At 48.7% G+C, this 26,518-nt stretch overlaps 1 protein-coding gene across 3 annotated transcripts in view; it reads left to right on the forward strand.

Moving 5' to 3' along the window:
- Positions 1 to 10,950: 10,950 nt before the first annotated feature.
- Positions 10,951 to 26,518, forward strand: part of HCK (HCK proto-oncogene, Src family tyrosine kinase) — a 35,046-nt gene continuing 19,478 nt past the window's right edge. For 2 of the 3 annotated variants that reach the window (XM_059705876.1, XM_059705877.1), the window contains exon 1: positions 10,952 to 11,233. The gene's annotated coding sequence lies outside the window, so the exon portion shown is untranslated. Of the gene's footprint in view, positions 11,234 to 26,518 lie in introns of all 3 variants that reach the window. The other variant, XM_059705878.1, reaches the window with a different exon arrangement.

Below are 26,518 nucleotides of genomic sequence, written 5' to 3' on the forward strand. Positions count from 1 at the left end.
ACCTGAGGCTACCGAAAGCCTTACTAGGTTCCTAAGTGAGACAGCCTTAGAGGGAGGAGTCAGTTGGCTAGAGACTGGGGCCAAAGAGCTAGAAGACTCTCTTAAAGGCCTAAGGCTTTTGCAAGCTCTGAAATTGCCCACAGTCCTGGTCAGGGCCCAGTGACGGGCTGCTGAGAGGCCCTGGAACAGTTCTTAGCCCACAGCTCTTGCAATGGAGCAATTTCCCTCAACCGAGGAAGTCCCCACCACCCCGGAACTACCCTGTTACCAAAGCCACGTAACCCCTAGTTACTGAAGTCCAAAGCGCTCTGGCTGCGGTGGCCCAGGCTCTGAGCATGAGCACTCTGGCCACACTTCCTCCTGTAGTGTCCAGAGACCCAGCCAAGATCACTTCCCATCATGGTTCAGTTCCTGGCACTGCAAGAGGGGAAACCCCCTGGGGGTGGACAGCTGATTCCCAAAGATTTATAGGGATGGTGTAAGGATGGAACTTCCCTACCAGCTGGATCCCCTGGGGACAGAACTGCCCCATGTATGAGTGATGAAGTTAATGACATTATCTTTACCCCTACATTAAGCTCCTCCTACTTTGGGACCCTGCAACTTCCTACTCCCTCCTGGCTTCCAACTGGAGATGCCTAGCAGTTCCTCACAACTGTGTGTTGGGGAGGAGTCCTGGGGCCAGTCATTTGGTCACCAAACCTTTAGAGAGCACTCCCTCTGTGCCAGGCACTGTGCCAAACACTGAAGGGAGATACAGAACAGTTCCTGCCCACTGAGGGGCTCTGGGCCTGATGGGGAAGCAAAGTTCTCAATTTTAAAACCAGAGAGTGAGAAACAGCTCTTTCTGGGGAAGATGGAAAAAGCTTTGCAGAGAAAGTGACTTATGAGCAAGACTTTGAAGGAAGAGCAAGATTTGGGGCAGGTATACTGTACGAGGGGAAGCCTTCCAGGTGGGGTCAACATAAGCAAAGGTCAGGGAGTTCGAAGGAGCATGGCACACTCTAAGACTAGTGACCGGTTAGCACTAGAGCGTGGTTAGATGCTCTGCACCGCCCCCCCCCCCGCCCCGCCCCGGGTTAGACTGAGTGAGTTTTGAATACCAACTCTGACATCTGCTAGTTGGTTGACTTTGGGTAAGGCCCTAAATGTCTCTGGGCCTTAGTTTTCTTCTCTATAAAATGGGAATAATAATCGTATCCCCCTTAAAGATCTCATAGGTTATTGTGACACTTAAGATCACCCATGTAACTGTACATATAGTAAGTGTTCCATAAATGTGACCATATTATTGCTGCTGGAGGAATATGGGGTGAGTGAGGTGGGGGGAAGGGCATCAGAGAGGGAGCTAGAGGAGTGGGCAAATTGAGAAGACCCTTTAGGAACAGGGAAGAGTAGGCAATGGGGAGTGACCACACGGCTTACATCTTCCGAAGTGAATCTAGCTGCTTGGCGAGGAGGGTTGACTGGAGAATAGAGGAAAGCCTGGGTGCTGGGGAGGGGGACAGGAGGCTGGGACAACGCCCAGATAAGAGATGCTAAGTTCTGACCCAGTTGGGGTAAGAGGAAGGAAGAGGAGAGGGCAGGTCCTTTTGGGAAGGGGAAGAGGCTCCCTCCTGGCTCAAAAACAGCAGCCTCTCACATCCTTTGATTAGACTCATTCATTCATTCCACCATTCATTCATTTATTCATTAATTCATTCCACAACTGTGTGTGTTTTTTTAGCACTTGAACCCTGGGCACATGAAGTTACATTCTAGGGAGTTTATATAACTATTAACCACCCAAACAGGCATAAAACATCAGAAATTGACAGCCCTATTGGTGTGTCCTCTCATTTCTGACTTGTCCATCCTCAGCTGTTTTAGATGAAGGGCAAAGGGTCCTAGAGCCAGGCTAGCCTGTCTTGCCCACTTCCTGCAATGGGGACTTCACGGTCTTCTGTGACAGTCCTTTCCAACAAGTGCAAGAGCTAACAACTCCCTCCTTGCCTACCCCAGCTTCCCCACCACCACTGCCAGGTCTAGCATTGCCTTCTAGAATTCCACATGGCACAGCGGCTCTTGGTCCTTGCGGGGCCCTGCAGTGATGCACAGAAAATGATGCAGCCTGCAAAAAACGTTTCATTTCTGTCTAAAAGCAACTTGTTTAAAAATTTGTTTTTGAAGCTTACCATGCAGACAAAGGGATAGTGCCTTTGATGTGTAAAGAAGACATTCAAATAAATAACAAAGACTCATAGCCCAATAGAAAAAGAGGCAAATTACTGTACAATTCAGAAAAGAAAATACAAATGAGTCTGAAACATGTGACAAGATGTTCAGCCTCACTTATAATGAGAAAAATGCAAATTAATACTACACTGATAAACCATTTTTCAATTACTAGATTGGCGAAGTTTGGGATGTCTGATAACTTACCATTTGGGTGTAAGTGTGAGGAAACAGGCACACTGGTACATTGTGGGTGAGAGGGTAAGGTGGTAAAATCCTATCTAGCAACATCTACCAATATTTTAAATGCACAGACCCTTTGATCCAAGAATTTGCACTGCTAGGAATTTCTCTGACACAATGGAAATGGTGGATGTCATGGCTTTGTTTCTTTCTTTTTTTCTTTTTTTTTTGGCTTTGTTTCTTTTTAAAGAACATGTTTTTATTGATTTCAGAAAGGAAGAAAGAAGGGCGAGAGAGAGAGAGAGAGAGAGAGAGAAATATCAATGATGAAAGAAAATCATTGTCTCCTGCATGCCCCCCACTGGGGATCAAGCCTCAACCTGGGCACATGCCCTGACAGGGAATTGAACCATGACCTCTTGGTTCATAGGTGGATGCTCGACCACTGAGCCACTCCGGCCAGGCATGGCTTTGTTTCTAATAACAAGAGATTCGAAATGAATAAAACATTCAGTGACAGGGACTGGTTAAATAAACTGTGGGCCAGGCAGACAATAGAATACCATGCAGCCATAATTAAGAATGGGGTAGCTCCCTATGTACTGATATGAAATTATTTCTAAAATAAAGAGGGGGAAAAAAGTAAGGTGCAGAACAATGTACTTGGGAGAGTGCATTCTTTCCATTTAAAGGTGGAGGGGAGTGTCTTGTAAACATCTTGGTCATGCCCTTACTTTGCCTCATGGCATCTTATATAATAAAGCGGGAATATGCAAATTGACAGTCACTCTGCCACAAAGATGGCTGCACCCACAGCGGAGGCCAGGTTCCTGTAATGAGCCTTAACAAGCAATCAGCAGGGACCTGAGGCTGTGCCCCTGGCCCCAGTCCCCATGGGGCTTGATGGGGAACCTCAGGCCATGCCCCCGACCTGGCGGGGCTTGATGGGGGACCTCAAGGTGCGCCTCCCCACCTCAGTGCTGGGCCAGGGGACCTCATGCCGCGCCCCCCACCCTGGCGCCAGGCCAGGGGACCGGAGGCTGTGCCCCTGCCCGGCGGGGCTTGACAAGGGTGGGACCAGCCAGGTCTGGATCTAGCCCAATGGCAGTGGGGAGGGCTGGCCAGGCCTGGGTCTTGCACAATTTTGAGGTGCACGTGGGTGGGCGGGGACTTGACTCTGGGTCCTATGGTGCACCCCAGACTCTGACAGGAAGGAGATTTTCATATACATTTTACTAATTTTCTTTCATCTCTGACACTTCTATTATAGAGAAAGGGCAAATAGCAATATTAAAATATTTCCTCTAATTAATCCCCTTTTAATGTGCACGAATTTCGTGCACCGGGCCAGTAGTCTGCTATAAAATAAAGACACGGCTTGTGGGTGTCGTCGCTGTCTCTCGGAGAAGCAGCGTCCCACCGAGACCCAGCGTCCCACCGAGACCCAGCTTTCATTCTCTTGTCTGTCTTTTCTAAGCCTTTCAGCCGCCCCCACTCAGGTTCACCCTTGGCCGCGCTGGCGCAGCACACAGACCCTTCCCACCTTGAATAGGGATGAAACGTGTGATGTTTCACCTTGCTCTTCGGGATCACTCACTCTGGGGGCAGCCAGCCACTGTGTCATCAACACAATCAAGCAGCCTTATGGAGAGGTTCACATGGTGAGAACCTAGGGCCTCCTGCTGACAGTTAGGTGAGTGAGTCACCTTGGAAATGGATCCTCCTGCCTTAGTCAATCCTTCAGATGATTGCAGTCCCGGCTGACCTTGACTGGAGCTTCATGAGAAATTCCAAGCCAGAACCACTGAACTAAGCTGCTCCCAGATTCCTGACATACAGAAGCTGTGTGAGATAACTGTCTGTTAGAGCCCCAGAGCAAGGACAATGGGCCAGGTTCAGAAACTCAGCAGGGTAGAAAGATCCGGAAGCCTAGCAAGGGGAAAAACGGGGAAAGCAAGCACCTTGCCCCCAGGGCGACCTTTCCTCCCCTAGCATATCACCCGCCATGTGGTTTAGACCCCTGACCTTTTCCTCCCTAGAGACAACACCTAAGCCTCAGTTGTGTTTCAGCTCCAGGCCCAGAAAAGCGGCAAAACCAGACAAGTGGTACAGTGGCTGCCGCAGGTCATTGACTAATGACCCCTGCCTTGGCACCAGCCAATCAGTGGAGACCATGACTCTGAAAGCACATACCTGGAAAGCTGATGAATATTCTACTAAGACCCTCCCCTGAGATCTCTCCTAAGATTTCCACCTACAAGAAAGAGATAAATACCCTCAGGTCAAAAGAGGCTGCCTGTGCCATTCCCACAAAGTCACGTAGCCCCCAGCCTCTAAGGGCCCCAGGAGACTTGCAACCAGGGGAGCAATGGGCAGCGACAGCTCATTTCGGGCTAACCCCCTGAACCTGTCTCCAAGGCCCCCTTTTCTCTGTGTAGCCCTTCCCATTGGCTATCCCCATCTCCCATCCCCTTTTCCTCAAATAAATTTAGTTTTCTTTAATTACCATCTGAGATGGTATTTAGCCTGCCCCTCGCACCACCAACTTTAACCTTTCAGTAGAACATAGGTGGTGAGGGTGGGAGTTTCACTGTAGAAGTTTTTAAATTTTGCTGTATGTTTGGAAATTTTCATAATAAAATGGAGAAAAGCACCTTCGATAACAATATACTATAACAATCCTCTCTATTATTATTATTATTTTAATTACACACATAAAAATGAGTATAGTTTAGGGGGGCAGGGGTAAGTTAGAAGAGGTCAATGGGGGGGAATAAATATAGCCTGGCTGGTGTTGCTCAGTGATTGAGCGTTGGCCTCTCAGGAGGTCATGGTTGGATTCCTGGTCAGGGCACATGCCTGGACTGCAGGCTCAGTCCCCAGTGTGGGATGTGCAGAAGGCAGCCCATCAATGATTCTCTCTCATCATTGATGTTTCTATCTCTCTCTCCCTCCCTCTCTCTGAAATCAATAAAATATATTTTTAAAAATGAATATAGTCTAATTAAAAATTTTTAAACAAATAGAGAAAAAGTCACCATCTCTTTCTCCCTTATCATAATGTTCCTTTCTTCTTCAGTGGCAACCTCTGTTCTTGTTGGCTGTGTCGTTTCCAGACCTTTCTCTATGCATTGGTTGTAGGTAGAGTCAGACCACACCTGGGTTCAACAACCTTGGTACTTGGATTCTGGCTAGGAAGGAATTAGAGTCCAGACCCAAACTATAAGAGAGCATTTATTGGGTAAATTTCAGAGGTAGAAAAAGTAATTCCTGGAAGAAATGGGCTTAGATCATAGAGGTAATGGAAGGGCCCTTGGAACTTGGGGGTGGGAGGAAGTCATGGGAGGGAGGGCGTACTCCATCCTAAAGGTTTTAAGAGCAGAGATTTTAGGGGCGGCTCCAGGGAAAAAGCTTAATAGAATATTCAGCAGCTTTCCAGGTGTGTCCTGGAAACCTTTCAGGGTTGTGGTCTCTACTGATTGGCCAGCATCAGGGTAGGGGGTCATTATTCAACGCAGCTGGGCCTGACGTCAGCCAAAGCCATGGCTGGCTTAGTTGCTTATCTGGGCCTGGAGCTGAAATACAACTGAAGCATAGACGTTATCTCTGGGAAAGAAAGGTCAGGGGGTCCCAACCATGTGACGATCCATAGGCTAGGGAGGAAAAGTCACCCTGGGGGCAAGGTCCCACCCAACAAATGATTGTCTGTTGCTAGGCACCTGGTGCTCTCCACCCCGGAGACCTCTGTACCTGGCCCATCATCCTTGCTCTGCTCATGTCTGTCTTAACTGCCTGTACCACATTTATATACAAATGTAGATAAATACAAAATCACATTATTTTAAAAAATGAATCCACCCTCTATACTATTACGCATGTGGTCTTGGGGATCTCTCCGTGTCAATTCATGCACATCGCCTCTGTTTTAAATTGCTGAGTAAGTTATGTGCCTCCTCATTCAAGATGCGAGGCTCAGAGAGGAGGTCTTGCGCAGGAAGGGACAGTAACTCAGAATTGCTGAATCAAGAACACATTCTCCTAGCACCCAGGCCTGGGCACGCCCTGCAGGAGCTTGGACAACTCTGAATGGGGGCGGGGCTGAGGGCCGGGCCTTTTTATTTCGGGGAATGCCAGAGGGTGGGCAGGTCCCATTCTGTCCCTTCCCCGTTACTCCTCCCCCACCTGCCTGGGGTTCCAGCGCACCAGGACCCAAGAGGAAGTCCTCTAAGCGCTTCCTCTTTTCTTGGCCTCTGGGGACACTGGGGGAGGGAGGGGAGTTGTGAAACCGAGCCCTTCCCCCCTCCCCCGGGGGAGGGGGGACCTGTCAGCTGGAGGTGGCCATGCAGCTGGGGTCAGAAAAACAACTTCATTAGCACCCCCAGAATCCCCATCTCTGCCCAGTGCCACCAAACCCCTGAGCTGGAAGTTAGCTGCCTTTAGGATGGCAAATCTCCCAGGTCACCTAAATGAGAAAACTCCAGCTCCTCATCAGCTGGTGCTGCCATCGCCAGCCTCATCTTCCTCCTGGCTGTGCCCCGGTTTCAGGCACCAATCATACACAGTGTTGTGGTTCATCGGACAAGCCAGGCTGTTCCTTCTTCAAGACTTTGTTAAGCTGTCTCTTCTATTTGGAATGCCTTTTGCCATGATCTTCTAGCATCCTTTAAACTTCAACGGATCACCTCTTTCAAGAAGTCCTCCTTGATGCACTCCAGCCTGGGCCAGTGTCCCTCCTACGTGGTCCTACAATATCATGGGCCTCTCTCTACCACAGCATTTTTCACTCTGTATCTAAGTTACTGGTTTAAGTTTTTGTCTCCTTAATTGGATTGGATGTTGCTTGAAGGCCAAGACTATCTTGTCCAGTGTGTGTGTGTGTGTGTGTGTGTGTGTGTGTGTGTGTGTGTGTGCGTGCTCCCAGTCCCTAGCAGAGATGCACATAGTAAGCCCTTCATAAATGTTCAGAGAATGAATCAGAGAATGAATGGTTTGGCTCTCAGTGCTCTCATTCATAAACCTTGGGCTTCAGTTTCTTCTTCATCTATGGAAGGAGCAGGTGAATAGCACCTGCATGAAATTTGAAAAGTGTAGAATAGAGAGACAATAAACAGATTAAAGTATACATATGTGCTGTAGTGCCTGGTGGTGACAAGTTCTCTGGAGAAAAATAAGGCAGGAAGAGGGGGCTAGAGAAGAAAAAGGAGCTTTTTAAGAAGCGGGTTCGGGTCGAGGACCTGCTGCGGGCTGTTGGGAATGTTTCAGGGGCGTCTCCTCAGACTGTCATTTGCCTCTCTTGGAAAATGAGGGCAGTGGTGACCTCCTGCCTGGGAGGGTGTCGCTGTGAAATGAACACTGGCTACTTTGCAAATAAAAGAGGAAATATCTGAGCCATGAAATAATGATTGTGGCCCTCTTCCTTATCCCCCATCCTGTTTTGAATATAGAACAATGATCAGTGGTCCCTAACAACTTGAAATATGAAATGCAAATGCCCCTGAAAATAGGACAATATATGTTTGAAAGAGCCAGCATCTGACCCCCTGTAAAGTGAAGTCTGCATTGTTTCTTAGCTCCTGCCCTCCAGGACTGAACCCTGGGTCATGTCCTCTCTCTCTCCTCCTCAATGTCCAGAACACACTTATTGAATCTGCGTAGTCATTGCAAGCATAGCCTTTGGAGACTCACTGGAAACTCGAAGTCATGGGTTTGATTCCCAGCTCTCCTGCTTGCTGTGTGACCTTGGGCAGTGTCTTTACCTCTCTAAACTATCCATTTAGAGTTATTCCTACTCCAAGAGATTAAATGAGTTGATGTGAGGGCACAAGAATAAGAGCTTTCGTGCAATAGCTCAGTGACCTGGTGAGGAATTTTCATAGCTAGTGAGTGAAAGGCAGTCAGTCCAACCTCAATACCTTTGCTTCCATTGTTTCTCCACCCCTGAACCACAGACAAGTGCACACCCAGAATATTTCTTGACTCTTTTCACCCTCTAAAAATACTACCCAGCGTCAATTCTATCTTGTCCACGAGTAGAATCGTTGATCAGCTGCCTTCTGCATGCCCCACACTGGGGATGGAGCCTGCAACACAGGCATATGCCCCGACTGAGAATCAAACTGTGACCTCGTGGTTCATAGGTTGATGCTCAACCACTAAGCCACACCAGCCAGCTCTGATTTTTTTTTAATTGACTTTATTTTTGAATAGTTAATATATCCAGGTGGCTCAGAGTTCAAGAGTACAAAGGGTATACTAGAACCAGTGAGTCTCCCTCCCTCCTCTGTCATCCAGCTACACAGTTCTGCTCCACTGGGACTGCTGCAGCGGAGACCGCTGTGTGCCCGTCCTGACTCAGACCAGGCTTGTTTGTGCTGGTGAATTCCCACACGTGTTTGTGCTCTTGTTCTATGCAAATAGTAAAATACACTAGAAGCTATTGTACACTCTGTCCCACCTCCACTTACCAACTTGTTCCCTATAGGGAGTTCCTTCATTCTTTTAAAGAAAACATCTTTATTGAATTATAATTAATATAGCATACATACATCATTTCAAATGTACAATTCAGTGATTTGTAATATATTCACAGAGTTGTGCAGTATACCCACCCACCATCTCTCCTTGCTCTGCTTTATTTTTCTTATAATACTCACCATCCTTGGATGTAAGATGCTAGTTGATTCTCACAATGACTCACTGAGGTAAATACTAGTATTATTCCCATTTGGCAGATGAGGAAACTGAGGTCAGAGAGGTGCAATATCACTCAGTTGATATATGGTAGTGCCAGGGTTTGAACTCTAGTCTGATTCCAAAGATGCATTATTTAGCATCACCTCTTGTGATCAGCTTTATTCCTCATGACAATGAATGAATGAGTGAATGAATGAATGAATAGACAAAATGTTTGCCACCTCAAATACTGGTAAGGCAGTGTTTTAGGATAAAGTTTGTAATTGTATAAATATTCTTTGATGCTAACATATGGAGGTAGTTACCCAGGGGTATACATTTGCCAAAACTTATCAAGCTGAATACTTATAATGGTGTGTTTTGTTTATAAAAGCATTCCAGAGTCAAGTTGTTAGGAACTTTGGGAACATGTACAAGGATTTATATTGTAGCATTACTTTAATAGGAAAAAAATGGGCGGCGGGGGGCGTTGGCTGTTAACAGGAGAACGTTTCCGCTATCTATGGTCCCTGGCCATCACAAAGACAAACTTGTGGGAAAAGATACAGCTGACGCTGGGGATGACCCTCTCGTGTCCCCAGGACCTGCATCTCTCTTCCTGGAGGCCGACTTCCCGCCCCCTCCGTTTTCAAAATCCTCTGAACTGCCGGAAACCCTCCAGGAATGAGCCAGGGCGGTTCCTGCCGGCGAGGAACTTTGCATGGCCTTTGCGTAGCCCGGGTCCTGTGGGGCGGAAACCAAAGGGCCTGGGAGGCTTGGGAATGGCGAGGGGGAGGGGCCGGCTAGAAGGACGGGATTGGAATGGCGGGGAAACGACCCGACTGCTGGGGGAAGGGGCGACTAGAATCCTGCCCGAGCGGGGCTAGAATCTGGGATCCCTGGAGAACAGAGCTGGAATCTTCACATGAGCTGGATCAGAATCCTGAGGGGCGGATTCAAATCCCTTGGAGCAAGGCGGGGATCAGTTAGGAGCGGGTCTAGAATTCTGGGGTTAGGGTTATAAATCTTTATATTTTTATTGATTTCCTAGAGGGAGGGAGAGGGAGAGGGAGAAATAGAAACTTCAATGATGAAATGCCCTACCTGGTTTGGCTCAGTGGATAGGGCCTCGGCCTGGGGACTGAAGGGTCCCGGGTTTGATTTCGGTCAAGGGCACATGCCGGGGTTGCGGGCTCGATCCCCAGTCGGGGCGTGCAGGAAGCAGCCGATCAATGATTCTCTCTCATCATTGATGTTTTTATCTCCTTCTCTCTTCCTCTCAGAAATCAACACATATATGTAAAACATCAATGATGCGAGAGTATCTCCAATGGGCTGCCTGCTACCTCCCCCCCTACCACCGGGCATGTGTCCTGACCAGGAATCGATCCGTGACCCCCTGTTTTATCGGTTGACACTCAACCACTGAACCACACCGGCTGGACTCTCTTTTTTTAAAATTTTCCTTCAAGTGAGATTCAAAATCATTTGGGGCAGAGTTAGGGTTTTGGGAGGCGGAGACGGAGGTGGGTGTTAGGGTTTTTGGGGGGCGGGTTAAAATCCTGGTGGTGGGTTGAAAACCTTTGGGGACAAGGTTAGGGTGTCGGGAGGCGGAAATGGAACTCATTAGGAGAGGTGTTAGGATCTTTGGGGGAGGGTGACGGGCTCAGGATCTTTGGGGGGAGGTTAAAATTCCTGGGGGCGGGGTTGTTATCCATCAGGGACTAGGACAGAATCCTTGGGGGTAGGGCTAGAAACCTCGGGTGGGCGGTGTTCACAAATCCGTAGGCGGCCCGATCAGGACCCTGGAGGTGGGGGTGGAGATTAGCATCCCGGGGGCGGGGTTAGAACCTTTCGGGGCGGGGTTAGAACATTCGGGGCGGGGTTAGCATCGCTCCCGGCGCGGCTGAGTCGCCCAGATGGCCTGTGGGCGCCACCGTGTCCCTAGTTCTCGCCCCGGCGGGCCGCCCCGGCCTAGAGGCTAGCGGAGGGGGACCCCGACAGTTCAGCTCGAGGGGAGCTTTGAAAGGACCGCGCACGGAAGCCCCTCGGAGGGCCGCCCCAGCCGCTTCTTCACAGTCAGGACCCCGGAGGCTGCTGAGCTGGGGGGGCGCTCGAGCAGTGAGGATCCGGGCCGCCCGCAGGAGGAGGAGCGGGCGCCCAGGTGAGCGCCGCGGCCGGAGGCGGGGCGGGGAGGCGGGGGACGCCGCCAGGGAGGTGGGCCTGAGGGTCTCGGGGCTGCGGGGGGAGCCGGGTGGTGGGCAGGGCAGGCTGCGGTGCGGCGGGAAGGAAGGGACCGTCTGGGGGGCTGCGGACGGGCCGTGGGATGAGGGCAGACCGGGGAGCGGGTACCCAGGTGAGGGGCGGAATGGCTCAGCTGCCACCCCGGGAAAGTTGGAGCGGAGGGGGCTGGGGCCGCCCAGTGCCTTTATGCCGGAGCTGCCGCTGCTCTTGGCCGTCCAGGTTCCCCTTCTGCAAAAGAAAAACATTAAAAAACGAGAAGGAAGGCATGGGCTTAACGAAGCCCGGGCGGGGGGAGCCCTTACGGTTCCTAGTGGGGGTGGGTGACGGGTCACGGCGGGTTGGCAGCGGTCGTGGGGAAGGGGACTGTGGGTCAGAGGCGTGACGTGCCAGCCACACCCAGGCGGGCTGCAGCTGGGAGCGCTCACTGCGCCCTCCCCCTCCTCCCCCTCCTCCCCCTCCTCCGTCGGGCCCTGATCCCTCCCAGGTCTTGGCCAAACTCCAAAACCTCATGGACTGACCGCAAGGTGTGTGCCTCTTCACTTTCCTCCTTGATGGAAGTGACAGGGGTAGGTCACTCTCATCTCCGAATCCGTGCCTTCATCTGTCCAATGGGGCTATTCGTTCTTTCTCCGGAGGCTGCAGTGAGCTGGCGTGTGCCCACCTGCAGGTGAATACAGTTTAGTGCCCTGGTTAAGGGAGGGGCGAAGGGCGCCACCTGCCCGCGGGACTTGGGGCCGGGATTTGGCCTTCCCTTGCCTCCGTTTCCAGAACTATAGGATGGGGTCATAATAATAATGGCTCCCTACCAGGGCTGCTTTGTTGTTGTTTTAAAATAGGTTTTTATTGATTTGAGAGAGGGAGAGGAAGGGAGAGAAACATCAGTTGGCTGCTTCCTGCAAGTCCCCCGCCGGGGATCCAGCCTGCAACACAGCCATGGGCTCTGACGGGATCAGGCGCCCACCTCTGGGTGGATGGGAGGAGGCTCAACCAACTGAGCCACACCAGCTGGGGCTCACAGGGCTGTTTTGAAGATTAGATGAGTTACTGAAGGAAAGCTCTTAAAGCACTGCCTGACAGGTATCCTATGTGCTTGAAACATGTTAATTACTGTCATAGCTCTTATGGCCTAGCCCAGTGGTTCTCAACGTTAGCGGTACATCAGAATCACCTGGAAGGCTTGTCAAGACAGATTTCTGGGTCCTGACCCCAGAGTTTCTGATTCAGTAGCTGTGGAGCAGGAACCCCAAGAATTTGCATTTCTAGTAAGTTCCTGGGGAAGCTGCTGCTGCTGGTCCAGGGACTATGCTTTGAGAACCACAGAGAGGCCTCCATAAATATCAGTTCCCTATCTCATGGCTTTCTCCTCACTGATCATTTGTGGGGGCTGGGAGGGGAGAATACAGAAAAAGTGAAAAGAATCATATATTGAATATCCCAGGGACCCACCACGTAGAATTAACAAATATTAGGATTTTGTCATGTTTGTTTCAGATTTTTAAAAAAATGTTTGAGCCCTAGCTGGTCTGGTTCAGTGGATACAGCGTCGGCCTGCGGACTGAAGGGTCCCGGGTTTGATTCCGGTCAGGGGCACATGCCTGGGTTGCTGGCTCGGTCCCCAGTGGGGGGCGTGCAGGAGGCAGCCGATCAGTGATTCTCTCTCATCATTGATGTTTCTATCTCTCTCCCTCTTCATTCCTCTCTGAAATCAATAAAAATATCTTTTTTTAAAAAAATATATTTTATTTATTTTCTACAGAGAGGAAGGGAGAGAGATAGAGAGTTAGAAACATCGATGAGAGAGAAACATCGATCAGCTGCCTCCTGCACATCTCCCACTGGGGATATGCCCGCAACCCAGGTACATGCCCCCGACCGGAATCGAACCCGGGACCCTTCAGTCCGCAGGCCGACGCTCTATCCACTGAGCCAAACCGGTTTCGGCAATAAAAATATCTTTTTAAAAATGTTTGAAAATAAGAGATAAAATGGAAGCCTCCTCACCTTGCATCCCCTCGGTTCTGTTTCTCTCCCTCCCTCGAGGACTGTCATGAATTACAGTCCTTCCAGCCTATGCCTTTATAAATGTATTGCATGTACATGGATGCATAAACAATACATAGAATTGTTTTGTGTAGTTTAAAGATCTACATAAATGCTATCTAACTGTGAGATTCTTCTGCAATTCCCCCCGCCTCACTTCTTATCATTAAGTTATCAGGGTCTAGCCAGGATGAGAAAGAGAGGTCTAGTTCAGTCTTTTTTTTTTTCTTCCCATGCTTGTCTCCAAGACCTGAAACTGAGAGCCACCAGTCAGTCGTCAGTCAGTCAGTCAGTCAGTCACGGTTCACTGGGACTGCTGTAGCACTGGAATGGAACCCGTTAGCCATGGTTCAGTCTTTCTAAGTGGAGGGTTCCCCGGGTGACCACCCTCCCTTATTTCTCATTCCCTGCTGAGGAACATTCAGGTTGTTTCAGGTGTTCACTGCAACAAACAGTACCGCTGGGACCATCCTGGATGTGTGGCCTTGGGCTCATGGGCAGGTGTTTCTTAGGGAAAATGCCAAGACACTGGGTGGCTCTCCAGAAGGCACACCTCTGGCACTCTTCTTTTGTGGGAGAGGAGGGTTAAGGCCTGGAAAGGTCACCCAGGGAGTCTGGGGCAGAGGAGAGAGAAGAATCTAGCTCTGCTGACCTCCCAGCTCTCTCTAGATCCAGGGCCACTGTCCCAACTCCCCTGTTCTCAGCTGCAGGAGAGTGAAGATCTTCATCTGCCTCTTTCATTGTTCTGATACTGAGTAGACTATGGATGCATACAGTTTTTAAAAATTTGGAAAATAAGCATTTTAGTTTATTTTTGTATAGTCTTCTTTTCCGTGCACTTTTTATTTAACATAATTAGTAAAATGCTGCATATACAATTTTTATCCTACTTATTCACTTAGCATTGCATTCTAAGCATTTTTCCATGTCATTAAAATATCCTTGAATTTTTAAAGGCTGCATAATATTCCATGGTTTGGATGTACCATATTTTGTTTAACGATTCTAGCAAAGCACTTTTATGTAGTAATATTTTTAGGCAAATTTTACATAACATTCTAAAAATCATTTTAGAGTGACTAAAACAGTGGCATTTAGTACATTCACAATGTTGTGCAACCACTATCTTTATGGAGTTCCAGAACATTTTCATCCCCACAAAAGGAAACACCATTCCCATTGAGCAGTTATTCCCATGCCTTCCACGCCCAGCTATTGGCAACTACCAACCTTCTTCTGGTATCTCTGGGTTACTTTCTCTTGGACGCTGCATATAAACGGAATTATACAATATGCGACCTTTGGTGTCTGGCTTCTTTCACTTAGTAGAATGTTCCAAAGTTCAACCACATTGTAGCATGTATCAGTATTTCATTCCACTCTATGGTTGAATAATACTTCATTGTATGTGTATTCCACATTTTGTTTATCCATTCATCTGCAGATGGAAATTTGCATGTTTTCACCTTCTGGCTAGTGTGAAAATGCTGTGAGCACTTGTTTTCAGTTCTCAGGGGTAGACACCTAGGCCTGGAATTGCTGAGTCATGTAGTAATTCCATGTTTAACTTTCTGAGGAATCGCCAAGTTGTTTTCCACCATTTTACAGTCCCATCAGCAATGTACAAGAGTTCCAACTTCTCCACATCCTCACCAACACGCACTGTTTTCCTTTTTAAAATATCATTATTATTATTTTAGAGAGAGGGAAGGAAAGGGAGAGAGAGATAGAAACATCAATAATGAGAGAGTCATCCCCTACTGGGGATCAAGCTCACAACCCGGACATGTGCCTTGACCAGGAATCAAACCACAACCTCCTGGTTCATAGGTCGTCACTCAGCCACTGAGCCACACCAGCCAGGCAAAAACTATCTCGATTATTATAGGCATCCGAGTGACAGAGTGGCAGAGAGGCATGCAGACCGAGGCCTTAGTCCCAGGACTGCTGAGTCTTCCTTACCCCAGAGATAGGGGAGAAAGTTAGTTGCATTCAGGGGACTGACCAGGGCTTGGACTTTAAACTCTTCTAGAAATCGAGTCCCACCAGGGCACAGACATGCTGTCTCCTGAACCACTGTATCTGTAACACCCGACACCTGGCACATAGTAGGGCCTCAAAAATATGGAACATAGGAATGTTGAACCACCTCTCCCCTTCCTTGACTGGGATGTTTCAGCACATAGGTGTGTTTTAGTTGGTCCTACACAATGATTCTTTTTAATTAGTTGCTAACATTTGAAGTTGAGACAGCCCACATAAATCTGGATTTCTGTCTTCTCTGAAAACCTGGGAGAGTTAGCAGTCCTGGGACTATGGCCTCTGTCCCCATGCTTCTCTGCCATTCTCTCATGGCAGCATTGGTGAAGCTGCGTAGGGGCTGCCCTGTGCACTGCCCTGAGCTGTCCAGTTTGCACCACCCTTGCCTGGAATACTTTTTTATTGATTTCAGAGAGGAAGGGAGAGGGAGAGATAGAAACATCAATGATGAAAGAGAATCATTGATCGGCTGCCTCCTGCACGCCCCCCACTGGGGATCGAGCCCACAACCTGGGCATGTGCCCTTGACTGGAATCGAACCCGGGACCCTTGAGTCCGCAGGTCGACGCTCTATCCACTGAGCCAAACCAGCTAGGGCAGGGCTTCCCTTTTTATAGAAAAGGAATGTCAGGCCCAGAGAGGGTAAGTTTCCCAAAGCCACACAGCTAGTAAGTGGTACAATCTCTCTTAGCCATCTTTCTCAACAAACCCCCACAGCACTTTGATCTTCACCCCATTTCTACAAAGTTCTTTACCCCAGGAGTAGAAGTTTCAGTGTTCTTTCAGAGGCATGGGTATTGATGCAGGAGAAACCCTTGCTTGGATGTAACATGTGCCTTTGTTCTTGGCCAGTGTCCATGGCCACTCATGCTGCACCCTCAGGATGCCTCTTGCATCCCTAATTCTGCCCTAAGACACCTGCCTGAGCTCCCACCAGCACCCTGAAATCCTTGGGCCCGGGAGACTTAGGTGCAGCCAAGAGAATAGGAGAGAGACCCTCCCTCATCACTACCAGAAAAATGAAGAACAATAGAGCACAGAAGACTTGAGTTTGATGCCTGCGTTGCCTCATACGAGTTGTGATGCATCGGACAAATTCCTTCCCTCTCTGAATCTGTTTCCTCGCCTGCCAAGTGGGAATAGACGGGCACTACCTCACAGTTCATGCAGTACAATTCTTGATGTTAACACACAAAAACCATACTCCATATCTCCCAAGGCTATAGATGCCTGAGCTTGAGTTTCCCCAGAAGCAGACCCTAGAAAAGACTTCAAATGCAGTTACTAGTTAACTTGGGAACTGACACTAGAAAACCCTAGTAGGGGAGTGGGGAGGTAGGTGTGTGTGTGTGTGTGTGTGTGTGTGTGTGTGTGTGTGAGAGAGAGAGAGAGAGAGAGAGAGAGAGAGAGAGAGAGAGAGAGAGAGAGAGAAGGCAGCCTGTAGAGGTCTGTATCAGGAGTCACCCTGCAGGCACCGGGAGCTCAGTTCCACTAGGAGCTCTGGGAGGCCATGAACACCCTCTCGAGGTGAGGGAACAGCTCCTAGTTGAGGGCTCCTCCTGGGGCTGGGGGTGATACTTCTCTCGCATTTCAGCTTGCCAAGCTCATGGGCAGAGCAGGTACCAGTGGCCATGGAGAAATCACCTGGGCAAAGAGATGCAGGCACTGGCAGTTGGAAATCCAGCGAGAGAAGCCTGAAATGGTAAAGGGCAGAGTGAGGGGTGGGCCACCGACAGAGTCTGCTTCTATATACGGGGATGTAAGTGCAGAGTTAGAGGCTGCCTGGAGGGGGAAGGGGTGCCCGTGGAGGGTGCTTACAGCGAGGCTTCCAAGGGAGCCTTAGATTTATCTGTAATGTTTTCATTTTTAACAAGGATGATGTACTGTTTTACTAGGTGATGAAAACTCATTTTGAAAACCATGTACACTCTCCAAACAATAAAAGAAACAGAGGCTTTATGACTTTCCAACTATTAAAAAGTAACTAAAGCCCGGCCGGCATTGCTCAGTGGTTGAGCGTCAACCTATAAACCAGAGGTCACGGTTCGATTCCCGGTCAGGGCACATGCCTGGGTTGCAGGCTCGATCCCTGGTGTGGGGCGTGCAGGAAACAGCCAATCGATGATTCTCTCTCACCATTGATATTTCTATCTCCCTCTCCCTTCCTCTCTGAAATCAATAAAAATATGGGGGGAGGAGTAGTAACTGTAAAAGGTCGGAGCATGAGTTATTGTGGCTTTGAGGGTTCCATTTGTGGAGGACAGATTTGGGGGCAGCTGACCTTGGAGCATGGTGGGAGGTTGTCTGAAGGGGCCACCTCCAATCAGATTCAGTCATGGAAAGCCTTTGTTCCTCTCGGAGCTGTTCTCAGTTTAAACACACACTCGTAACTATTGCTTAGGCAGGGAAGACTGGGGCACCCAGGAAGCTAAAAGGAGACTTCATTCAATTATTCAAGAATTTATTGAGCACCCACAGTGTTCTGGTAGGACTGTATCCCAGAAGGACTGGGATCTCACATTCTCTGGGGAGAGGGCTGATAGACAAATCTATGGGGTAAAATATGAAGCGTGTTAGTTACTTCAGGTCCTTTGAGAGGCAGACTCTCAGAGATATTAAATATACAAGAAACTTATTAGAAAGGATGCCTGTGGAAGAAACTAGGAGAGGCTCGGAGCGCTGTCAGATGGCAAGGTGTTTGGCTCCAGGTGAAGAAGAAAGGGAAGGAAGGAAGGAAGGAAGGAAGGAAGGAAGGAAGGAAGGAAGGAAGGGAGGGAGGGAGGGAGGGAGGGAGGGAGGGAGGGAGGGAGGGAGGGAGGGAGGGAGGGAGGGAGGGAGGGAGGAAGGAAGGAAGGAAGGAAGGAAGGGAGGAAAGGAGGGAGGGAGGGAGGGAGGGAGGAGGGATGGATCTTGGACTGCAGTGCAGTTCTAAGGAAAGCTTGAGAAGCGCTGCCAGGGACCCTTAGCCACGTCTCCTATGGGGCCCCCTGGCCCCGCCTGCCTGCCGCAGTAGCCCTGCCACACTGTCGCTGGCTGGGAGCAGCCCAGGGCAACAGGGATGGACTTCAAAGCGCAGCAGCTGGGACCATTGGTCAACTCCGCTCTCTGCTGGCGAGATCTGAGAAGCTCATGCCGGGGTGGCCACCTGAGGTGGTGATTAAAGCCATGAGAGAGCTAGCTGGGAAGGGGCTAGAAAGCGATGGAAGCTGGGGCGGTGTTCCCGTCTTAGCCAGGGTGGATGAGGGAAGCCGACGCTGAGAGAGTGGGATCTGTGAAGACACCTGGGTGAAGTGAAAAGGCTTCTGGGTGAAGACGCTCCAGAACGCAGCCAGTGCAGTGGCCCTGAGGCGAAAGCGTGGCTGGTGAGCTGAGGAATAACAAGAGGCTAGTGTGGCTGAAATGGAAACATCCAGGGAGGCTGGTAAGAGACAGGACTGTGAGGCTGAGCCTTGTCAGCCACGGAGGGAACGTGGGCTTTTATTCCAAGTGAGATTGGAGCCCCAGGAGGTTTTGAGCAGAGAAAGGATGTGACCTGGTGTGTGTGTGTGTGTGTGTGTGTGTGTGTGTGTGTGTGTATATGTGTGTATTTCTTATATTGCCCTCTTATTTATTTATTTATTTATTTATTTATTTATTTAGTTAGTTAGTTAGTTAATCCTCACCTGAGGATATTTTCCCATTGATTTTGAGGGTAAGGGAGGGCGGGAGGGAGAGAAACACAGATGTGAGCGATACATCAATTGGTTGCCTTCCGCACGTGCCCTGACTAGGGCCAGGGATCGAACCTGCAACCCAGGTATGTGCCCTTGACTGGGAATTGAACCTGTGACCCTTGAGTTCATGGGCCAATGCTCTAACCATTTAGCAACACCAGCCAGTGTCTCAGATTTATTTTTATTTTTTAATTTATCTTTATTGTTGAAAGTATTACAGATATCCCCCCCCCCCCCACTGACCCCCTCTACCTCACACCCTTTACCCGCCAGGCCTTCACCACACTATTGTCTGTGTCCGTGGATTATGCGTATATGCATATAAATTCTTTGGTTAATCTCTTTCCACCCCGCTCCCCACTTCCCTCTGAGATTCCTCAGTCTTGACCTGGTTTATATTCTAAAGGCTTGCTTGTTTATCTGTAAAAGGCAGAATGAGGGTTCAAACCCAAGTCTTTCTGACTTCAAATTCCATTTTACATTTCCCCCCAAACTTCCCTGTCCCCTGCCTACCTTAGACATAGAACTATTCTCGGGAGGTTCACAATGGCCTTGAATTCTGGAGCCGACCAGGTGACCCGGAGGAAACACTGAACATGCTAAGAATTTACTACATGTTTGAGACAAGTAGTTGCTTATTGTTTGCTATCAAAGAGATATTTAAGTTTAAAAAATAATTTTTACATATTTGTATTATGGAAAACATTTAAAGGCTAGTTACCAATACTTTTGTGCTAATTTCCAATTTGAAATAATAAAGTTCTAACTCACAAACAAAACAAAACAAAACAAAAAGTAGTTGGAACACAGGCATCTCAGAGCTAACCCAGTGGAGTCAGGGTGCCACTTCTGCTCTTACAGCTGGGGAATGACCAAAGGCCCCGGGTTCCTCTTCAGTGTGTTGCTGTCCCTTGCTATGGTGACACCCAATAAGACAACACTCGCCCTCTCTGGGGCTGCTGCTCCCACCTGTATGATGAAGGTCTTTCCAGTCCCTTCCTGTTTGCAAAGTCAAAGTTTTGAGCTCTTTGGTCAGAAAGAAGCTGAGGGTCAGGAAAGAGGAGAGAGAAGGAAGTCGGGGGAGACCCTCAAATGTATCTTAGGGACAACAGTCACCTGGAGGTTTGAGTGGTGCATTCAGAAGACAGCCGGGGAACACGAAGAGAGGAAGCTGTAGGACGTTGCACCCCTGGGAACTCCTCAGGGAATTGGCCCTTTGTGGGGGCCTGCTAGGCTGAGCTGTTTGTTCTCAGAAGAGAAAGTTCCTCTAACTAGACAGTCTTGAGTGCTGGGCCCCTAGCAGCCTGGCTTCCTGAGCTTCCTGTTTGGGTTCCTCATGCCGCCTTCCCCACCCTGGTGTATATATATATAGGGTGTCCCAAAATTCACACAAGATTTGCAATTGAATTGCAAATCTTGTGTGAATTTTGGGACACCCTATATATCCCCACCTTCCCTGCAGCCTCTGAGACTGACCCCAGTGGAGGATTAGAGGTAGGACAACTGGGTTCTCATTCTACCTGCCACTGACCACTTGGGAACTCTCTCTGCCATGGGCCTCCATTTTCCCATCTGAAAAATGGGTTCATAATTCTGGTCTTCCTGACTTCAGCTAAATATGGTAAGGCTTATAGAGGGCTGAACATAATACATTCACTCCACAAATGTATCTGAAGGGCCTAATACATGCCAGGTACTTTCTAGGCATGGCTTCGGTGCCACCAGCTCTATGAGCCTTATAGTCCATGCATCCTCACCTGCTCTAATGGATCTGGTACCCCCTACTTCTCTTCTACCAAAACCCACTATCAAGGCAGTCTTTGCCATAGCCATTTACACTTGGGTATAAATTGCAATCCCTTGTAAGAATTTCTTCTACACTAGGCAGGACTCTTTGAGGTTAAAGGGGACAAAAAGGCAACTCAAACCGACTCAAGCAGAAGAAAAAGGTTATTGGAAAGTCAGTGAGCACATCAGCTTCAGGGCTGGATCCAAGGGCTTGAGAATCTGTATTTCTACATTTCTTGGCTCTGCTTTGCAACTGCAAGACTCTTTCAGCCAAAAGTCAATATATCATCCTCATTGGCCAGGATTGACTGACATGCTCATCTCTGCTTCTATTACTGCAACTCTGATTGGCCAGACTTGGTCACAGACCCTATTGCCAGGGTTGAAGTCAGCTCTACCACAATCCATGAATTGAGAATGAGGGAGAAAGGGTCCCCAAAGGAAAACTGGGGAGTTGTCAGAATAAGGGAAAACAGATGCTATGCCGGAGAAAGCTACAGCTGTCCCCTTCAGAGAACTTATCCTACATCTCACTTCATATTTGGAGAAACTGGGGCCCAGAGAGAGGTTGGGACTTGCCTGAGGTGACACAATGAGCTTGTGGCAGCAGTGGGACCAGAATCCAGGGCTCCTCGTCCCCAGCCCTCGCAGGCCTCTGCTTGAACCTCAAAGCTCCCATAGGACCATCTGCTGCCCACTGCACAGGATGGTCAGGCAGGGCCCTGCTCTCCGCCCCTTGGGAGTGCGGGAGGACTCTCCGAGCCCATGCAGCCAGCATGGCGGCGTGGAAAGCAAGCTGACCTTTCTCATTTCCCTCCCATGGGCCCCAGCAGGAGCTGAGGGTGTGAAGAGGGGGTTTCAGGTTCCAGGAGTTCAGCAGTGACTTGAGGAAGTGTCTTCGCCAGAGGTCAGCAGTTCTAAGCTCGACTGGGGCTGAGGGGGTCACTTCTGCTCTTTCAGCCTGGTTTTGAACCGCACTAGTCAAGAACATGGTTTTAAAAGCTTTTCACATCCCTGTCACACAGGACCTCAGGCCAAGCCCGAGAAGCAAGTGCCTTCTATTTTATAGGGGAGAAAATGAGGCTTAGAGAGGGGAAGTGACTTACCTAAGGTCACATAGCCAGTCAATGTCAGAACCGGGATCCAAATCCCAGTTCTGACCCCAAGTTTGGTCCTCGTTCCATCACATTGGTGGGTCTCCGATTCTAGTGCTAAGCGTTTCCTGAAGAATTGTTAGAAATGCAGATTGCAGGCCCTCGTCCCCAGAGACGGGTTCATTCCCTCCAGTGTCGCCTAGGAAAGCTCAAGAATCAGTGAGGGCTGTTGGGTGTAAGCGGCAGAAATCCAACTCAAACTGGCTTAGGCAAAGTTGAACATTTATTTGCTTATGAACTGGAAAAATCCCGAAGTTGGGAAACTTCAGGCATAGCTGGATCCAGTGTTCAAACATGATCAAGGATCAGTTTGCCTCCCTCACTCAGTTCTCTGTCTTCTGTGGTGGCTTCACTACGGCTCCCAAGAGCTCCAGGTTTCTACATCTACATCAACAACCCTCTTAGAAAAAGAGTGCCTTTTCTATCATTTTTCCAGCAAAATGCCAAGGCAGATTCTGATAGCATCAGCTCGGATCATATCCAGGGCAACAACCGAACAAACCACTGTTGGTTGCCAGGGAGACATGGAATTCTCTTCCTGGCCAGACCTGCATCAAGTCAGTCCCTGAATTTGAAGGTGGAGTTAGGCCTTGAGGCCTTACGCACTGAGTGGGAGAGGGCTGGTTTTCCAGGGAAGATCCTGGTGCGGTTATCAGAGGAGGAAACAAGTGCCACAGGTGTTCCCTGTACAAGTGCTTCCCAGCTAGAAGGAGTGCACGAATCACCAGGGCCTGGTGAAAACACACATTCTGATTTGGGGGGTGGGGCCCGAGATTCTGTATTTCTAAATGCTGCCGGTCCTCACACTGGCCACGCTTGGAGCAGTGGGGCACTCTGCCACATTTCTAAATTCACTTCAAGCCACCCTGTCACAGAGCTTTTGCTGTCTCCATCCTGCAGAGAGGTCCTGGACTATGTAAACCTCTTTCCTCACCCCCTCCCACCCTCGCCCCCTCCCATTGTCCTGAATGCACCAAACGTCAGCGCCATCTATTTGGGAACCACTCATCAACATATCATAGACTCTGCTCCCATTTCACAGCTGAAGAAACTGTCCACTGTGACCTTTACAGGAGGACACACATAAAAAATTTGATTTTAAACTAGAGGCCCGGTGCACGAAATTCATGCACAGGTGGGGTCCCTAGGCCTGGCTGGTGATCAGGGCCTATCGGGGCCAGGCTGGCCAGGACCTGCTGGGCGGGGAAAGGGACAGAAGGGAGGGACCATGGGAGGTTGGCTGGCCATGAGAGGTTCGATGTGGGAGCACACTGACCACCAGGGAGCAGCTCCTGCATTGAGTGTCTGCCCCCTGGTGGTCAGTGCATATCATAGTGACTGGTCGACTGGTTGTTCCGGTTGTTCCAGTCATTCCGGTTGTCAGTCATAATGGTGGCTTAGGCTTTTATATATATAGATTAGTGCTCAAAAAATATTTCTGTCAACAAATTGCCATGCTTCCTGGAATTTTATGGTGACAATGTACAAGTTCCCTTTTTATGTTGGCTATTAGGAAGCTCAGAGATAAATCTAGTACACAGTGGCAGTAGCGGTCACACTCTAGGCTTCTGGTTCAGTAATCTTTCCTTTCTAAATGCTGTACCATAACCTTTTGTGAGTCTTGAAGTGCTCTGTATGTGGTTTAATGTTATAAGTGCCCTCAAATCCTTTTTGGAAGTCAGTGCTTCTTTGGAACATTCTTGACTTTCCCCAAATCTTTATTAAAATCCTCCACAGTCTTCAAAACCCAATTCGCCATTATCCTGCTGCTCAATTATTATAAACAGGTTGTTTTTTCTATATATACTAACATACACAGTATGGGGATATAAATACATTTGACAAAAATGACTTGATAATATATATGTTTTGCAGGCTGCTTTTTTCGCTCACTACGTATCTTAGCAATTTTTGTATGGCTCTGACTGTCTGTGCCAATCCCTACCAGCTTCTTTGCACGTGGCTTTGGAATGTAATTCTCTATGTCCAGTCTTCCCTTCTCAACTCCTTCCCTAGATCAGGACCCACGTCTTGACATCTGTGTTGGACTGACTACATAGAGCACAGGCTCTGGGCATGCGTTTATTCACTAACTGTGCATTATGCTCCTACCATGTGCTAGGGGGGCACTGAGCTCAGCACTGAGGGACACAGACATGAGCAAGATCGGCATCTGCTGTGTGCAAGGATGGGTACGTACTTTATTTGTACCGCTGAGTACAGTAGCTTTAGCTACAGACAGCGTTTGCACTCCTGAAACATGGCGAGTCCTCACTGAGTTGTGCTGTACATGTAAAATACACAGTGGGATGGGAAGACTTAACATGAAAAAAAGTAAAATAAAGTACCCAACTGATCATTTTTATATTGGTCAGCTGTTAATATGAATTTTGACATTTTGGGAAAAATAAATATGTCTAAAAATCAATCCACTTGTTTACTTTTACTTTGAAAAATATGGCTGGAGAAAATTTTAAATTATATACATGGCTCACATTACATTTCTAGGTCCAGCAGTCATGAAAATGAGCATTTCTGAGGCCACTCCACCCAGCAGTGGACTGGTTCTCTTGGTTTAAGGGGACAATCACATTTTATGCAAACTGGACTCCTGCTGGTATATCACTTTTTTTAAATCACACTTTATTGTGCAAAAAATGAATTAGTGGGAATTCTTTATTTTAAAAAATTGAATTCTTAAATGTTGCGGTATCTCTAAGCTTATGGGCCAAAGGAATGGCAATCTGTGCTTGCTTTTGCTCCAGGGCAGGGCCATTATTCAAGTTAACAGAGATGGTTATGGTTAAGGTTTCTGAGCACCTACTGTGTGCCAGACACCTTTACACTTACAACTCACTCGGTGCTCACCAGCATCCTCTGAGGTGAAACCCCACCATCCTTTCTCAGAGATGGTCTTGGATCATGCATGATCTGGGGGGGCGGGGGGGGGGGGGGCTTCAGAGACCCATCCCTCGACCTCGTGGCTGTCTTTATGTAAATTGTGATGTAAATGATGCTTAATAGGTGCTTGGAGAGGTGGAAGGAGCTGCCCTACATTACACAGCAGCGCTCTTCCCAGGACACCCTCATTAATCAGAATATATAAAATGCAATATAATGCTCTGCCATATAAAACCACACAATATGCTGTCTTACCTCCCAGAACTGTGATACTTACCACAAATCAAAGAGGTGTTGGTTTCTGTGTTAAATGAATACAAGCACAGTGGAAAGCAGTGAGTCTGAATTCCTTACTTTAGTCACAAAAGGCAACTGAAACACAAACCCCTTAAGTCCCGAGGTGGTAAATTGTTCCCAATTCCCACCAGGACAGACAAAACAGCATCCTTGTGAATAAAAAGAATTCTTTTCAAATAACTCCCCTAAGCCTAAGAATTTGGACCCCGCACCCCCTTAAACCACTAACACATGTTTATTTTAACAAGTAGAACTGAGTTCTGTTTTAGGAGAAAATTTCAATTGTGCACAGATGAGGAAAACAATGACCTCCTTATGTGGCTGCTCACAGCCTGTCTCCTCAGCAAATACCTGTGTGCATTTTGAGAAAAGAAGTGAAATATTTCTGCCACTTTTGCAACGAGACTTGACTCTGATCAGGTGAATGTGTCTTCTTTAAGTGTCTTTAAATTAATTAATTAATCCATCAGCACAGCTCTCCCTCCAAAATGGCCCTGAATCTGCCTGCTTCTTATCTCCTCAGTAGCCACCACCGTGGGCCGGGCCGCCATGCTCTCAGGCCTGGACAATTGCAGTGGACAGTGTTCCCTGCCCTGATCCTACAGTCCATCCTCAATCCAGAAGCCAGTGGGATCATTTAAATTGAATCCTATCACTGTCCTGCCTAAACCTTTCCATGGTTTCCCATCACTCTTAGAGTCTAATCCAAATTCCTCACTGGTGTTCAGGATGTGGCAACCTCATCGCATACCATCCTTTCTCCTACCTGTGATCTCCGGCCACACCAGCTGCCTTTCAAGTGCCTCATTCTCTCCAAGCACATTCCAACCTCAGGACCTTTGCACTTGCTGCTCCCTCTCCCTCACAGTGTTTCATGACAGGCTCCTTTGTGTCGTTCAGGCCCCAGGTCCAATATCACCTCCTCTGAAAGGCCTTCCCCAGCCACCCTCTCTAAAGAGGCCCCATAGAGCCCCATGTGGCTCCGCTGCTTGGGCAGTGTCTCATGCACTGAAATGTTGCTGGTTCGATTCCTGGCCAGGGCAAATGCCCAGGTTGCAGGCTCTATCCCCTGTAGGGTCATGCAGGAGGCAACTAATTGATGTTCCACTCTCAGGTCGATTTTTCTCTCTCCCTCCCTCCCTTTCCCTTCCTCTCTCTAAAAATCTATTTAAGCCGAAACCGGTTTGGCTCAGTGGATAGAGCGTCGGCCTGCAGACTCAAGGGTCCCAGGTTCGATTCCGGTCAGGGGCATGTACCTGGGTTGCGGGCACA

The sequence above is a fragment of the Myotis daubentonii genome, chromosome 8, assembly GCF_963259705.1.
Source record: "Myotis daubentonii chromosome 8, mMyoDau2.1, whole genome shotgun sequence".
NCBI classification, from domain to species: domain Eukaryota; kingdom Metazoa; phylum Chordata; class Mammalia; order Chiroptera; family Vespertilionidae; genus Myotis; species Myotis daubentonii.